Genomic DNA, 17,504 nt, shown 5'->3' on the forward strand with positions numbered 1-17,504 from the left:
ACTCATAGCATCTTCTGAGCAACCATAGCACCTTCTGAACACCCACAGCACCTTCTAAACACCCATAGCACGTTCTGAACACCCATAGCAACTTCTGAACACCCATAGCACCTTCTAAACACCTATAGCACCTTTAAAACACCCATATTACCTTCTGAACACCCATAGCACCTTCTAAACACGCATAGAACATTCTAAACACCCATAGCACCTTCTAAACACCCATAGCACCTTATAAACACCCATAGCACCCTCTGAGCACCCATAGCACCTTCTGAACACCCATAGAACCTTCTGAACACCTATAGCACCTTCTAAACACCCATAGCACCTTCTGAACACTCATAGCGCCTTATGAACACCCATAGCAGCTTCTGAACACCCAGAGCACCTTCTAAACACCCGTAGCACCTTCTAAACACCCATAGCACCTTCTGAACACCTATAGCACCTTTTGAACACCCACAGCACCTTTTGAGCACCCATAGCACCTTCTGAACACCCATAGCACCTTCTGAACACCCATAGAACCTTCTGAACACCCATAGCACCTTCTAAACACCCATAGCACCTTCTGAACACCCATAGCAACTTCTAAACACCCATAGCACCTTCTAACACCCATATGACCTTTTAAATACCCATAGCACCTTCTGAACACCTATAGCACCTTCTGAACACCCATAGCACCTTCTGAGCACACATAGCACGTTCTGAACACCCTTAGCACCTTCTGAACACCCATAGAACCTTCTGAACACCCATAGCACCTTCTAAACACCCATAGCACCTTCTGAACACCCATAGCACCTTCTAAACACCCATAGCACCTTCTAACACCCATAGCTCCTAATGAACACCGATAGCACCTTCTGAGAACCTTCAGCACTTTCTGAACACCCATAGCACCTTCTTAACACCCATAGCACGTCATGAGCACCCATAGCACCTTCTGAACAACCATAGCACCTTCTGAACACCCATAGAACCTTCTGAACACCCATAGCACCTTCTAAACACCCATAGCATCTTCTGAACACCCATAGCACGTTCTAACACCCATAGCTCCAAATGAACACCCATAGCACCTTCTGAGAACCTTCAGCACCTTCTAAACACCGGTAGCACCTTAGAAACACCCATAGCACCTTCTAAACACCCATTGCACCCTCTGAACACCCATAGCACCTTCGAAACACCCATGGTACCTTCTAAACACCCATAGAACCTTCTAACACCCATTGCACCTTCTAAACACCCATAGCACCTTCTGAGCACCCATAGCACCTACTGAACACCCATAGCACCTTCTGAACACCCAGAGCACCTTCTAAACAACCGTAGCACCTTCTAAACACACATAGCACCTTCTGAACACCTATAGCACCTTCTGAACACCCATAGCACCTTCTGAACACCCATAGCACCTTCTGAACACCCATAGCACCTTATAAACACCATAGCTCCTTCTGAACACCCCTAGCACCTTCTGAACACCCATATAACCTTCTGAACACCTATAGCACCTTCTAAACACCCATAGCACCTTCTGAACACTCATAGCACCTTATGAACACCCAGAGCACCTTCTAAACACCTGTATCACCTTCTAAACACCCATAGCACCTTCTGAACACCTATAGCACCTTCTGAACATCCACAGGACCTTCTGAGCACCCATAGCACCTTCTGAACACCCATAGCACCTTCTGAACACCCATAAAACCTTCTAAACACCCATAGCACCTTCTAAACACCCATAGCACCTTCTGAACACCCATAGCAACTTCTAAACACCCATAGCACCTTCTAACACCCATATCACCTTTCAAATACCCATAGCACCTTCTGAACACCTATAGCACCTTCTGAACACCCATAGCACGTCCTGAGCACCTATAGCACCTTCTGAACACCCATAGCACCTTCTGAACACTCATAGCGCCTTATGAACACCCATAGCAGCTTCTGAACACCCAGAGCACCTTCTAAACACCCGTAGCACCTTCTAAACACCCATAGCACCTTCTGAACACCTATAGCACCTTTTGAACACCCACAGCACCTTTTGAGCACCCATAGCACCTTCTGAACACCCATAGCACCTTCTGAACACCCATAGAACCTTCTGAACACCCATAGCACCTTCTAAACACCCATAGCACCTTCTGAACACCCATAGCAACTTCTAAACACCCATAGCACCTTCTAACACCCATATCACCTTTTAAATACCCATAGCACCTTCTGAACACCTATAGCACCTTCTGAACACCCATAGCACCTTCTGAGCACACATAGCACGTTCTGAACACCCTTAGCACCTTCTGAACACCCATAGAACCTTCTGAACACCCATAGCACCTTCTAAACACCCATAGCACCTTCTGAACACCCATAGCACCTTCTAAACACCCATAGCACCTTCTAACACCCATAGCTCCTAATGAACACCGATAGCACCTTCTGAGAACCTTCAGCACTTTCTGAACACCCATAGCACCTTCTTAACACCCATAGCACGTCATGAGCACCCATAGCACCTTCTGAACAACCATAGCACCTTCTGAACACCCATAGAACCTTCTGAACACCCATAGCACCTTCTAAACACCCATAGCATCTTCTGAACACCCATAGCACGTTCTAACACCCATAGCTCCAAATGAACACCCATAGCACCTTCTGAGAACCTTCAGCACCTTCTAAACACCGGTAGCACCTTAGAAACACCCATAGCACCTTCTAAACACCCATTGCACCCTCTGAACACCCATAGCACCTTCGAAACACCCATGGTACCTTCTAAACACCCATAGAACCTTCTAACACCCATTGCACCTTCTAAACACCCATAGCACCTTCTGAGCACCCATAGCACCTACTGAACACCCATAGCACCTTCTGAACACCCAGAGCACCTTCTAAACAACCGTAGCACCTTCTAAACACACATAGCACCTTCTGAACACCTATAGCACCTTCTGAACACCCATAGCACCTTCTGAACACCCATAGCACCTTCTGAACACCCATAGCACCTTATAAACACCATAGCTCCTTCTGAACACCCCTAGCACCTTCTGAACACCCATATAACCTTCTGAACACCTATAGCACCTTCTAAACACCCATAGCACCTTCTGAACACTCATAGCACCTTATGAACACCCAGAGCACCTTCTAAACACCTGTATCACCTTCTAAACACCCATAGCACCTTCTGAACACCTATAGCACCTTCTGAACATCCACAGGACCTTCTGAGCACCCATAGCACCTTCTGAACACCCATAGCACCTTCTGAACACCCATAAAACCTTCTAAACACCCATAGCACCTTCTAAACACCCATAGCACCTTCTGAACACCCATAGCAACTTCTAAACACCCATAGCACCTTCTAACACCCATATCACCTTTCAAATACCCATAGCACCTTCTGAACACCTATAGCACCTTCTGAACACCCATAGCACGTCCTGAGCACCTATAGCACCTTCTGAACACCCATAGCACCTTCTGAACACCCATAGAACCTTCTGAACACCCATAGCACCTTCTAAACACCCATAGCATCTTCTGAACACCCATAGAACCCTCTGAACACCCGTTGCACCTTATAAACACCCATAGCACCTTCTGAACACCCATAGTACCTTCTAAACACCCATAGCACCTTCTAACACCCATAGCTCCTAATGAACACCCATAGTACCTTCTGAGAACCTTCAGCACCTTCTAAACACCCATAGCACCTTCTGAACACCCATAGCAGCTTCTGAACACCCAGAGCCCCTTCTAAACTCCCGTAGCACCTTCGAAACACCCATAGCACCTTCTAAACACCCATAGCCCTCTCTGAACACCCATAGCACCTTCTAAACACCCATAGAACCTTCTAAACACCCTTAGCATTTTCTAACACCCATTGCACCTTCTAAACAACCATAGCACCTTCTGAGCACCCATAGCACCTTCTGAACACCCATAGCACCCTCTAAACACACATAGCTCCTTCTGAACACCCATAGCTCCCATTTGAACACCCATAGCACCTTCCAAACACCCATAGCACCTTCTGAATACCCATAGCACCTTATAAACACCCATAATACCTTCTAAACACCCATAGCACTTTCTAACACCCATAGGACCTTCTAAACACCCATAGCACCTTCTGAGCACCCATAGCACCTTCTGAACACCCAGAGCACCTTCTAAACACCCTACCACCTTCTAAACACCCATAGCACCTTCTGAACACCTATAGCTCCTTCTGAACACCCATAGTACCTTCTGAGCACCCATACCACCTTCTGAACACCCATAGCACCTTCTGAACCCCCATAGAACCTTCTGAACACCCATAGCACCTTCTAAACACCCATAGCACCTTCTGAACACCCATAGCACATTCTAAACACCCAATCCACCTTCTGAACACCCATAGCACTTTCTAAACACCCATAGCACCTTCTAACACCCATAGCTCCTAATGAACACCCATAGCACCTTCTGAGAACCTTCAGCACCTTCTAAACACCCAATGCACCTTATAAACACCCGTAGCACCTCCTAAACACCCATAGCACCTTCTGAACACCTATAGCACCTTCTGAACACCCATAGCACCTTCTGAGCACCCATAGCACCGTCTGAACACTCATAGCATCTTATGAGCACCCATAGCACCTTCTGAACACCCACAGCACCTTCTAAACACCCATAGTACGTTCTGAACACTCATAGCACCTTCTAAACACCCGTAGCAACTTCTAAACACCCATAGCACCTTCTGAACACCTATAGCACCTTCTGAACACCCATAGCACCTTCTGAGCACCCATAGCACCTTCTGAACACCCATAGCACCTTCAGAACACCCATATAACCTTCTGAACAGCCATAGCACCTTCTAAACACCCATAGCACCTTCTGAACACCCATAGCGCCTTCTAAACACCCATAGCACCTTCTAACACCCATATCACCGTCTAAACACCCATAGCACCTTCTGAACACCTATAGCACCTTCTGGACACCCAGAGCACCTTCTAAACACCCATAGCACCTTCTGACCACCCATAGCACCTTCTGACCACCCATAGCACCTTCTGAACACCCAAAGCACCTTCTGAATACCCATAGCACCTTCTGAACAACCATATCACCTTCTGAACACCCATAGAACCTTCTAAACACCCATTGCTCCTTCTGAACACCCATAGCTCGTTTTGAACACCAATAGCACCTTCTGAACACCCATAGCACCATCTGAACACCCATACCACCTTCTGAACACCCATAGCACCTTATAAACACCCATAGCACCTTCTAAACACCCTTACCACCTTCTGAATACCCATAGCACATCCTGAACACCCATAGCACCTTCCGAACACCCATAGCACCTTCTAAACACCAATTGCCCCTTCTGAACACCCATAGCACATCCTGAACACCCACAGCTCCTTCTAAACACCCATAGCACATCCTGAACAGCCATAGCACCTTCTAAACACCCATAGCACCTTATAAACACCCATAGCAGCTTCTGAACACCCAGAGCACCTTCTTAACACCCGTAGCACCTTCTAAACACACATAGCACCTTCTGAACACCTATAGCACCTTCTGAACACCGATAGCACCTTCTGAGCACCCATAGCACCGTCTGAACACTCATAGCATCTTCTGAGCAACCATAGCACCTTCTGAACACCCACAGCACCTTCTAAACACCCATAGCACGTTCTGAACACCCATAGCAACTTCTGAATATCCATAGCACCTTCTAAACACCTATAGCACCTTTTAAACACCCATATTACCTTCTGAACACCCATAGCACCTTCTAAACACGCATAGAACATTCTAAACACCCATAGCACCTTCTAAACACCCATAGCACCTTCTAACACCCATAGCACCTTCTAAACACCCATAGCACCCTCTGAGCACCCATAGCACCTTCTGAACACCCATAGCACCTTATAAACACCCATAGCTCCTTCTGAACCCACATAGCACCTTCTGAACACCCATAGAACCTTCTGAACACCTATAGCACCTTCTAAACACCCATAGCACCTTCTGAACACTCATAGCGCCTTATGAACACCCATAGCAGCTTCTGAACACCCAGAGCACTTTCTAAACACCCGTAGCAACTTCTAAACACCCATAGCACCTTCTGAACACCTATAGCACCTTCTGAACACCCACAGCACCTTTTGAGCACCCATAGCACCTTCTGAACACCCATAGCACCTTCTGAACACCGATAGAACCTTCTGAACACCCATAGCACCTTCTAAACACCCATAGCACCTTCTGAACACCCATAGCAACTTCTAAACACCCATAGCACCTTCTAACACCCATATCACCTTTTAAATACCCATAGCACCTTCTGAACACCTATAGCACCTTCTGAACACCCATAGCACCTTCTGAGCACCCATAGCACGTTCTGAACACCTTTAGCACCTTCTGAACACCCATAGAACCTTCTGAACACCCATAGCACCTTCTAAACACCCATAGCACCTTCTGAACACCCATAGCACCTTCTAAACACCCATAGTACCTTCTAACACCCATAGCTCCTAATGAACACCCATAGCACCTTCTGAGAACCTTCAGCACTTTCTGAACACCCATAGCACCTTCTTAACACCCATAGCACGTGATGAGCACCCATAGCACCTTCTGAACAACCATAGCACCTTCTGAACACCCATATAACCTTCTGAACACCAATAGCACCTTTTTAACACCCATAGCATCTTCTGAACACCCATAGCACCTTCTTAACACCCATAGCACGTTCTAACACCCATAGCTCCAAATGAACACCCATAGCACCTTCTGAGAACCTTCAGCATCTTCTAAACACCCATAGTACCTTCTAAACACCCCTAGCACCTTGTAAACACCCATAGCACCTTCTAAACACCCATAGCACCTTCTGAACACCCATAGCAGCTTCTGAACACCCAGAGCACCTTCTAAACACCCGTAGCACCTTCGAAACACCCATAGCACCTTCTAAACACCCATTGCACCCTCTGAACACCCATAGCACCTTCTAAACACCCATGGTACCTTCTAAACACCCATAGCACCTTCTAACACCCATTGCACCTTCTAAACACCCATAGCACCTTCTTAGCACCCATAGCACCTTCTGAACACCCATAGCACCTTCTGAACACCCAGAGCACCTTCTAAACAACCGTATCACCTTCTAAACACACATAGCACCTTCTGAACACCTATAGCACCTTCTGAACACTCATAGCACCTTCTGAACACTCATAGCACCTTCTGAACACCCATAGCACCTTATAAACACCCATAGCTCCTTCTGAACACCCCTAGCACCTTCTGAACACCCATAGAACCTTCTGAACACCTATAGCACCTTCTAAACACCCATAGCACCTTCTGAACACTCATAGCACCTTATGAACACCCAGAGCACCTTCTAAACACCTGTATCACCTTCTAAACACCCATAGCACCTTCTGAACACCTATAGCACCTTCTGAACACCCACAGCACCTTCTGAGCACCCATAGCACCTTCTGAACACCCATAGCACCTTCTGAACACCCATAGAACCTTCTGAACACCCATAGCACCTTCTAAACACCCATAGCACCTTCTGAACACCCATAGCAACTTCTAAACACCCATAGCACCTTCTAACACCCATATCACCTTTCAAATACCCATAGCACCTTCTGAACACCTATAGCACCTTCTGAACACCCATAGCACGTCCTGAGCACCTATAGCACCTTCTGAACACCCATAGCACCTTCTGAACACCCATAGAACCTTCTGAACACCCATAGCACCTTCTAAACACCCATAGCATCTTCTGAACACCCATAGCACCTTCTAAACACCCATAGCACCTTCTAACACCCATAGCTCCTAATGAACACCCATAGCACCTTCTGAGAACCTTCAGCACCTTCTAAACATCCATAGTGCCTTCTAAACACCCCTAGCACCTTCTAAACACCCATAGCACCTTCTAAACACCCATAGCATCTTCTGAACACCCATAGCAGCTTCTGAACACCCAGAGCACCTTCTAAACACCCGTAGCACCTTCGAAACACCCATAGCACCTTCTAAACACCCATTGCACCCCCTGAACACCCATAGCACCTTCTAAACACCCATGGTACCTTCTAAACACCCATAGCACCTTCTAACACCCATTGCACCTTCTAAACACCCATAGCACCTTCTGCGCACCCATAGCACCTTCTGAACACCCATAGCACCTTCTGAACACCCAGAGCACCTTCTAAACAACCGTAGCACCTTCTAAACACACATAGCACCTTCTGAAAACCTATAGCACCTTCTGAACACCCATAGCACCTTCTGAACACCGATAGAACCTTCTGAACACCCATAGCACCTTCTAAACACCCATAGCACCTTCTGAACACCCATAGCAACTTCTAAACACCCATAGCACCTTCTAACACCCATATCACCTTTTAAATACCCATAGCACCTTCTGAACACCTATAGCACCTTCTGAACACCCATAGCACCTTCTGAGCACCCATAGCACGTTCTGAACACCCTTAGCACCTTCTGAACACCCATAGAACCTTCTGAACACCCATAGCACCTTCTAAACACCCATAGCACCTTCTGAACACCCATAGCACCTTCTAAACACCCATAGCACCTTCTAACACCCATAGCTCCTAATGAACACCCATAGCACCTTCTGAGAACCTTCAGCACTTTCTGAACACCCATAGCACCTTCTTAACACCCATAGCACGTGATGAGCACCCATAGCACCTTCTGAACAACCATAGCACCTTCTGAACACCCATAGCATCTTCTGAACACCCATAGCACCTTCTTAACACCCATAGCACGTTCTAACACCCATAGCTCCAAATGAACACCCATAGCACCTTCTGAGAACCTTCAGCACCTTCTAAACACCCATAGTACCTTCTAAACACCCCTAGCACCTTGTAAACACCCATAGCACCTTCTAAACACCCATAGCACCTTCTGAACACCCATAGCAGCTTCTGAACACCCAGAGCACCTTCTAAACACCCGTAGCACCTTCGAAACACCCATAGCACCTTCTAAACACCCATTGCACCCTCTGAACACCCATAGCACCTTCTAAACACCCATGGTACCTTCTAAACACCCATAGCACCTTCTAACACCCATTGCACCTTCTAAACACCCATAGCACCTTCTTAGCACCCATAGCACCTTCTGAACACCCATAGCACCTTCTGAACACCCAGAGCACCTTCTAAACAACCGTAGCACCTTCTAAACACACATAGCACCTTCTGAACACCTATAGCACCTTCTGAACACTCATAGCACCTTCTAAACACCCATTGCTCCTTCTGAACACCCATAGCTCGTTTTGAACACCAATAGCACCTTCTGAACACCCATAGCACCATCTGAACACCCATACCACCTTCTGAACACCCATAGCACCTTATAAACACCCATAGCACCTTCTAAACACCCTTACCACCTTCTGAATACCCATAGCACATCCTGAACACCCATAGCACCTTCCGAACACCCATAGCACCTTCTAAACACCAATTGCCCCTTCTGAACACCCATAGCACATCCTGAACACCCACAGCTCCTTCTAAACACCCATAGCACATCCTGAACAGCCATAGCACCTTCTAAACACCCATAGCACCTTATAAACACCCATAGCAGCTTCTGAACACCCAGAGCACCTTCTTAACACCCGTAGCACCTTCTAAACACACATAGCACCTTCTGAACACCTATAGCACCTTCTGAACACCGATAGCACCTTCTGAGCACCCATAGCACCGTCTGAACACTCATAGCATCTTCTGAGCAACCATAGCACCTTCTGAACACCCACAGCACCTTCTAAACACCCATAGCACGTTCTGAACACCCATAGCAACTTCTGAACATCCATAGCACCTTCTAAACACCTATAGCACCTTTTAAACACCCATATTACCTTCTGAACACCCATAGCACCTTCTAAACACGCATAGAACATTCTAAACACCCATAGCAACTTCTAAACACCCATAGCACCTTCTAACACGAATAGCACCTTCTAAACACCCATAGCACCCTCTGAGCACCCATAGCACCTTCTGAACACCCATAGCACCTTATAAACACCCATAGCTCCTTCTGAACCCACATAGCACCTTCTGAACACCCATAGAACCTTCTGAACACCTATAGCACCTTCTAAACACCCATAGCACCTTCTGAACACTCATAGCGCCTTATGAACACCCATAGCAGCTTCTGAACACCCAGAGCACTTTCTAAACACCCGTAGTACCTTCTAAACACCCATAGCACCTTCTGAACACCTATAGCACCTTCTGAACACCCACAGCACCTTTTGAGCACCCATAGCACCTTCTGAACACCCATAGCACCTTCTGAACACCGATAGAACCTTCTGAACACCCATAGCACCTTCTAAACACCCATAGCACCTTCTGAACACCCATAGCAACTTCTAAACACCCATAGCACCTTCTAACACCCATATCACCTTTTAAATACCCATAGCACCTTCTGAACACCTATAGCACCTTCTGAACACCCATAGCACCTTCTGAGCACCCATAGCACGTTCTGAACACCCTTAGCACCTTCTGAACACCCATAGAACCTTCTGAACACCCATAGCACCTTCTAAACACCCATAGCACCTTCTGAACACCCATAGCACCTTCTAAACACCCATAGCACCTTCTAACACCCATAGCTCCTAATGAACACCCATAGCACCTTCTGAGAACCTTCAGCACTTTCTGAACACCCATAGCACCTTCTTAACACCCATAGCACGTGATGAGCACCCATAGCACCTTCTGAACAACCATAGCACCTTCTGAACACCCATATAACCTTCTGAACACCAATAGCACCTTCTAAACACCCATAGCATCTTCTGAACACCCATAGCACCTTCTTAACACCCATAGCACGTTCTAACACCCATAGCTCCAAATGAACACCCATAGCACCTTCTGAGAACCTTCAGCACCTTCTAAACACCCATAGTACCTTCTAAACACCCCTAGCACCTTGTAAACACCCATAGCACCTTCTAAACACCCATAGCACCTTCTGAACACCCATAGCAGCTTCTGAACACCCAGAGCACCTTCTAAACACCCGTAGCACCTTCGAAACACCCATAGCACCTTCTAAACACCCATTGCACCCTCTGAACACCCATAGCACCTTCTAAACACCCATGGTACCTTCTAAACACCCATAGCACCTTCTAACACCCATTGCACCTTCTAAACACCCATAGCACCTTCTGCGCACCCATAGCACCTTCTGAACACCCATAGCACCTTCTGAACACCCAGAGCACCTTCTAAACAACCGTAGCACCTTCTAAACACACATAGCACCTTCTGAAAACCTATAGCACCTTCTGAACACCCATAGCACCTTCTGAACACTGATAGAACCTTCTGAACACCCATAGCACCTTCTAAACACCCATAGCACCTTCTGAACACCCATAGCAACTTCTAAACACCCATAGCACCTTCTAACACCCATATCACCTTTTAAATACCCATAGCACCTTCTGAACACCTATAGCACCTTCTGAACACCCATAGCACCTTCTGAGCACCCATAGCACGTTCTGAACACCCTTAGCACCTTCTGAACACCCATAGAACCTTCTGAACACCCATAGCACCTTCTAAACACCCATAGCACCTTCTGAACACCCATAGCACCTTCTAAACACCCATAGAACCTTCTGAACACCCATAGCACCTTCTAAACACCCATAGCACCTTCTGAACACCCATAGCAACTTCTAAACACCCATAGCACCTTCTAACACCCATATCACCTTTCAAATACCCATAGCACCTTCTGAACACCTATAGCACCTTCTGAACACCCATAGCACGTCCTGAGCACCTATAGCACCTTCTGAACACCCATAGCACCTTCTGAACACCCATAGAACCTTCTGAACACCCATAGCACCTTCTAAACACCCATAGCATCTTCTGAACACCCATAGCACCTTCTAAACACCCATAGCACCTTCTAACACCCATAGCTCCTAATGAACACCCATAGCACCTTCTGAGAACCTTCAGCACCTTCTAAACACCCATAGTGCCTTCTAAACACCCCTAGCACCTTCTAAACACCCATAGCACCTTCTAAACACCCATAGCATCTTCTGAACACCCATAGCAGCTTCTGAACACCCAGAGCACCTTCTAAACACCCGTAGCACCTTCGAAACACCCATAGCACCTTCTAAACACCCATTGCACCCTCTGAACACCCATAGCACCTTCTAAACACCCATGGTACCTTCTAAACACCCATAGCACCTTCTAACACCCATTGCACCTTCTAAACACCCATAGCACCTTCTGCGCACCCATAGCACCTTCTGAACACCCATAGCACCTTCTGAACACCCAGAGCACCTTCTAAACAACCGTAGCACCTTCTAAACACACATAGCACCTTCTGAAAACCTATAGCACCTTCTGAACACCCATAGCACCTTCTGAACACCCATAGCACCTTCTGAACACCCATAGAACCTTCTGAACACCCATAGCACCTTCTAAACACCCATAGCACCTTCTGAACACCCATAGCAACTTCTAAACACCCATAGCACCTTCTGAACACCTATAGCACCTTCTGAACACCCACAGCACCTTCTGAGCACCCATAGCACCTTCTGAACACCCATAGCACCTTCTGAACACCCATAGAACCTTCTGAACACCCATAGCACCTTCTAAACACCCATAGCACCTTCTGAACACCCATAGCAACTTCTAAACACCCATAGCACCTTCTAACACCCATATCACCTTTCAAATACCCATAGCACCTTCTGAACACCTATAGCACCTTCTGAACACCCATAGCACGTCCTGAGCACCTATAGCACCTTCTGAACACCCATAGCACCTTCTGAACACCCATAGAACCTTCTGAACACCCATAGCACCTTCTAAACACCCATAGCATCTTCTGAACACCCATAGCACCTTCTAAACACCCATAGCACCTTCTAACACCCATAGCTCCTAATGGACACCCATAGCACCTTCTGAGAACCTTCAGCACCTTCTAAACACCCATAGTGCCTTCTAAACACCCCTAGCACCTTCTAAACACCCATAGCACCTTCTAAACACCCATAGCATCTTCTGAACACCCATAGCAGCTTCTGAACACCCAGAGCACCTTCTAAACACCCGTAGCACCTTCGAAACACCCATAGCACCTTCTAAACACCCATTGCACCCCCTGAACACCCATAGCACCTTCTAAACACCCATGGTACCTTCTAAACACCCATAGCACCTTCTAACACCCATTGCACCTTCTAAACACCCATAGCACCTTCTGCGCACCCATAGCACCTTCTGAACACCCATAGCACCTTCTGAACACCCAGAGCACCTTCTAAACAACCGTAGCACCTTCTAAACACACATAGCACCTTCTGAAAACCTATAGCACCTTCTGAACACCCATAGCACCTTCTGAACACCCATAGAACCTTCTGAACACCCATAGCACCTTCTAAACACCCATACCACCTTCTGAACACCCATAGCACCTTCTAAACACCCATAGCACCTTCTAACACCCATAGCTCCTAATGAACACCCATAGCAACTTCTGAGAACCTTCAGCACCTTCTAACACCCATAGCACCTTCTGAACACCCATAGCACCTTCTAAACACCCATAGCACCTTCTAACACCCATAGCTCCTAATGAACACCCATAGCACCTTCTGAGAACCTTCAGCACTTTCTGAACACCCATAGCACCTTCTTAACACCCATAGCACGTGATGAGCACCCATAGCACCTTCTGAACAACCATAGCACCTTCTGAACACCCATATAACCTTCTGAACACCAATAGCACCTTCTAAACACCCATAGCATCTTCTGAACACCCATAGCACCTTCTTAACACCCATAGCACGTTCTAACACCCATAGCTCCAAATGAACACCCATAGCACCTTCTGAGAACCTTCAGCACCTTCTAAACACCCATAGTACCTTCTAAACACCCCTAGCACCTTGTAAACACCCATAGCACCTTCTAAACACCCATAGCACCTTCTGAACACCCATAGCAGCTTCTGAACACCCAGAGCACCTTCTAAACACCCGTAGCACCTTCGAAACACCCATAGCACCTTCTAAACACCCATTGCACCCTCTGAACACCCATAGCACCTTCTAAACACCCATGGTACCTTCTAAACACCCATAGCACCTTCTAACACCCATTGCACCTTCTAAACACCCATAGCACCTTCTGCGCACCCATAGCACCTTCTGAACACCCATAGCACCTTCTGAACACCCAGAGCACCTTCTAAACAACCGTAGCACCTTCTAAACACACATAGCACCTTCTGAAAACCTATAGCACCTTCTGAACACCCATAGCACCTTCTGAACACTGATAGAACCTTCTGAACACCCATAGCACCTTCTAAACACCCATAGCACCTTCTGAACACCCATAGCAACTTCTAAACACCCATAGCACCTTCTAACACCCATATCACCTTTTAAATACCCATAGCACCTTCTGAACACCTATAGCACCTTCTGAACACCCATAGCACCTTCTGAGCACCCATAGCACGTTCTGAACACCCTTAGCACCTTCTGAACACCCATAGAACCTTCTGAACACCCATAGCACCTTCTAAACACCCATAGCACCTTCTGAACACCCATAGCACCTTCTAAACACCCATAGAACCTTCTGAACACCCATAGCACCTTCTAAACACCCATAGCACCTTCTGAACACCCATAGCAACTTCTAAACACCCATAGCACCTTCTAACACCCATATCACCTTTCAAATACCCATAGCACCTTCTGAACACCTATAGCACCTTCTGAACACCCATAGCACGTCCTGAGCACCTATAGCACCTTCTGAACACCCATAGCACCTTCTGAACACCCATAGAACCTTCTGAACACCCATAGCACCTTCTAAACACCCATAGCATCTTCTGAACACCCATAGCACCTTCTAAACACCCATAGCACCTTCTAACACCCATAGCTCCTAATGAACACCCATAGCACCTTCTGAGAACCTTCAGCACCTTCTAAACACCCATAGTGCCTTCTAAACACCCCTAGCACCTTCTAAACACCCATAGCACCTTCTAAACACCCATAGCATCTTCTGAACACCCATAGCAGCTTCTGAACACCCAGAGCACCTTCTAAACACCCGTAGCACCTTCGAAACACCCATAGCACCTTCTAAACACCCATTGCACCCTCTGAACACCCATAGCACCTTCTAAACACCCATGGTACCTTCTAAACACCCATAGCACCTTCTAACACCCATTGCACCTTCTAAACACCCATAGCACCTTCTGCGCACCCATAGCACCTTCTGAACACCCATAGCACCTTCTGAACACCCAGAGCACCTTCTAAACAACCGTAGCACCTTCTAAACACACATAGCACCTTCTGAAAACCTATAGCACCTTCTGAACACCCATAGCACCTTCTGAACACCCATAGCACCTTCTGAACACCCATAGAACCTTCTGAACACCCATAGCACCTTCTAAACACCCATAGCACCTTCTGAACACCCATAGCAACTTCTAAACACCCATAGCACCTTCTGAACACCTATAGCACCTTCTGAACACCCACAGCACCTTCTGAGCACCCATAGCACCTTCTGAACACCCATAGCACCTTCTGAACACCCATAGAACCTTCTGAACACCCATAGCACCTTCTAAACACCCATAGCACCTTCTGAACACCCATAGCAACTTCTAAACACCCATAGCACCTTCTAACACCCATATCACCTTTCAAATACCCATAGCACCTTCTGAACACCTATAGCACCTTCTGAACACCCATAGCACGTCCTGAGCACCTATAGCACCTTCTGAACACCCATAGCACCTTCTGAACACCCATAGAACCTTCTGAACACCCATAGCACCTTCTAAACACCCATAGCATCTTCTGAACACCCATAGCACCTTCTAAACACCCATAGCACCTTCTAACACCCATAGCTCCTAATGGACACCCATAGCACCTTCTGAGAACCTTCAGCACCTTCTAAACACCCATAGTGCCTTCTAAACACCCCTAGCACCTTCTAAACACCCATAGCACCTTCTAAACACCCATAGCATCTTCTGAACACCCATAGCAGCTTCTGAACACCCAGAGCACCTTCTAAACACCCGTAGCACCTTCGAAACACCCATAGCACCTTCTAAACACCCATTGCACCCCCTGAACACCCATAGCACCTTCTAAACACCCATGGTACCTTCTAAACACCCATAGCACCTTCTAACACCCATTGCACCTTCTAAACACCCATAGCACCTTCTGCGCACCCATAGCACCTTCTGAACACCCATAGCACCTTCTGAACACCCAGAGCACCTTCTAAACAACCGTAGCACCTTCTAAACACACATAGCACCTTCTGAAAACCTATAGCACCTTCTGAACACCCATAGCACCTTCTGAACACCCATAGAACCTTCTGAACACCCATAGCACCTTCTAAACACCCATACCACCTTCTGAACACCCATAGCACCTTCTAAACACCCATAGCACCTTCTAACACCCATAGCTCCTAATGAACACCCATAGCAACTTCTGAGAACCTTCAGCACCTTCTAACACCCATAGCACCTTCTGAACACCCATAGAACCTTCTGAACACCCATAGCACCTTCTAAACACCCATAGCACCTTCTGAACACCCATAGCACCTTCTAAACACCGATAGCACCTTCTAACACCCATAGCTCCTAATGAACACCCATAGCACCTTCTGAGAACCTTCAGCACCTTCCGAACACCCATAGCACCTTCTGAACACCCATAGCACGTTCTGAGCACCCATAGCACCTTCTGAACACACATAGCACCTTCTGAACACCCATCGAACCCTCTGAACACCCGTTGCACCTTATAAACACCCATAGCACCTTCTGAACACCCATAGTACCTTCTAAACACCCATAGCACCTTCTAACACCCATAGCTCCTAATGAACACCCATAGTACCTTCTGAGAACCTTCAGCACCTTCTAAACACCCATAGTACCTTCTAAACACCCCTAGCACCTTCTAAACACCCATAGCACCTTCTAAACACCCATAGCAGCTTCTGAACACCCAGAGCACCTTCTAAACACCCGTAGCACCTTCGAAACACCCATAGCACCTTCTAAACACCCATAGCACTCTCTGAACACCCATAGCACCTTCTAAACACCCATAGCACCTTCTAACACCCATTGCACCTTCTAAACACCCATAGCACCTTCTTAGCACCCATAGCACCTTCTGAACACCCATAGCACCTTCTGAACAC

This window comes from Petromyzon marinus, chromosome 10 (genome assembly GCF_048934315.1).
Source record: "Petromyzon marinus isolate PM22_M1 ecotype Great Lakes invasive population chromosome 10, UKy_Petmar_22M1.pri1.0, whole genome shotgun sequence".
Taxonomy (NCBI): domain Eukaryota; kingdom Metazoa; phylum Chordata; class Hyperoartia; order Petromyzontiformes; family Petromyzontidae; genus Petromyzon; species Petromyzon marinus.